Source organism: Sciurus carolinensis, chromosome 5 (genome assembly GCF_902686445.1).
Source record: "Sciurus carolinensis chromosome 5, mSciCar1.2, whole genome shotgun sequence".
In the NCBI taxonomy this organism is placed as follows: Eukaryota; Metazoa; Chordata; class Mammalia; order Rodentia; family Sciuridae; genus Sciurus; species Sciurus carolinensis.
This window is the reverse complement of record NC_062217.1, coordinates 55,815-57,805: the sequence shown is the minus strand read 5'-3', so window position 1 is coordinate 57,805 and position 1,991 is coordinate 55,815. Positions and strand designations below refer to the sequence as shown.

The window sequence follows — 1,991 nt, the reverse complement described above, 5'->3', positions numbered from 1 at the left end:
TGTAGTAAAATGATATCCATACTATAGCAACTTAATCTAAAATGATAGCTGCTCTGTGGTCACTAATAGTAACATAATATCTATATTATATCATCTTAAACTAATGTAATAGATATTCTGGTCCTGTAATATTATACTATCCATGCTATAGCATCTAAAACTAATATAAAATGTGATTTGTGGTCTTCAATTTAATGTAATATCCATACCAAAGCATCCTAATATATGTCAAGTGACCTTTGTTATTAATATACCCACATTATAGCATCTAATACTAATATAATAGCTGCTCTTTGGCCTTTAATATTAATATAATATGTATGCTATACTATCTAAGATAATGTAATAGCTACTCTGTGACTTTTATTATTAATGTTAGTCTATACTACAGCAGCTCAAACAAATATAATTACTGCACTGTGGCTTTTAATGCTAATGTAGCATACAAACTATATCATGTAAAATAAATGTAATAACTACCCTGTGCTCTTTAATATTAATATAATATCCATGGTGTTGCACTCCCACGTATGTATAATGTCAAAATACACTCTAGTGTTAGGTATATCTAAAAACAAAACAAAAAAACTAATATAATAGCTGCCCTCTAGACTTCCATATTATATCCACTTTATTTTTTTATGGCAATTTATTTTTTGTTTTAAAACAAACAACTCACCTTGACCAACATAGTTACCCAAAGTCCCCTACTAAGTTAGAAAAGGAAAGCCAACTTCCCACAGAGGTACAAACTCCCCAGACAAGTCACCTGAGTCTGGAAAGTCTCCAGAGAGGGGAATGTAAAGTGAGGATGAGACTGGCCAAAGGTACGGGAAGATCAGTAAAAATAAAGAGACAAAGAAGGAAAAGAAGCAGTATTAAACAAAGTTAAGGGGCAAAGAACACTAAAAAACTTCAAGATTTCAAGAGAGACTGATATGCCATGTCTAGAGGGCAGGGTATAAGCACTAGACAATGGGACAACACTGAGGGGTTACCGTGTCTCAGAACAGCAGATCTTCCAATGAGACTCAAGCAAGTACACTAGGAAGGTTGCATCCCTGGAGCTCAGAGACAGGTACAAGAGCAGAAGAGCCTCCACTGTGCTGGGATGGTGCTTACTGGGCAAGTGAGCCCTTATTGTGCCTAGCTAAGAGAAAGGGAGAGGGAGGAAAGTCATGTGTCATGATTTTAAGAATTTTCCAGTGGTTCATGTTAACTGGAATTTAACCCAAAGTACTGCTCATGGGCAAGGGCACAGTCCTGGATGTGAGCCAGAAAACCAGCATCCTCTCCCCTCAATTGAGTTTCTCTGAACCCTCCAGCCCCAACCCCTCCACCTCCATCAGTAGTCCCAAGGTGAAATGGCCTAGAGACAGAATGTGTTGCCCTCTAAATGGTTTGCTGATTCTCAGAGTTGGAGGGTGAAAAGTATTTGAAGTTCTGCCTGTTTAGTTCCACAACAAAAATAAGCAGATGAAGGAGATGCTGACAGCCCACATCTTGCTAGGTCTTTATAGCCGTATTTCTGGATTTGTAGGCCACTCAGCTCCTGCATGATTCCTTGGGGCAGGAGACCAGTGAATGACACTGCATATACATCATCACAATGATTCCCTCAAAGGAAGAGTTGGTGCAGTCATATACCATCTCTCAATTACTCTTAATTTGTAGGTATGCATCACAATTATCACAACCATCATATTCAAACTGGTCTATTGTCTTGACCAGTGAACACAACAGACAAGCAAACAGATGCCACAGGTCCTAAGGCACAGTCTCCAACACCATCATCTCAGATAAGAATGGTGAGGGTCATGGCCAGAGCCTCCATACTGCAGGAAGCTCACTTGATATTATATCCACTTTAAAGTTAGTGTAATATCTTTCCTTTGTGCTTTATTACTAAGAGTATACCCATCCTACAGAATCTAAAAGAGTAGTTTCCCTGTGGTCTTTTATATTAATATAATAGCTATAATATATCATCT

General features: G+C 38.0%; 1 pseudogene; it reads right to left on the bottom strand.

The window, feature by feature from the left end:
* Positions 1-1,506: 1,506 nt before the first annotated feature.
* LOC124984402 (transcription elongation factor SPT4-A-like) lies at positions 1,507-1,791 on the bottom strand (annotated as a pseudogene).
* Between the last annotated feature and the right edge of the window lie 200 nt (positions 1,792-1,991).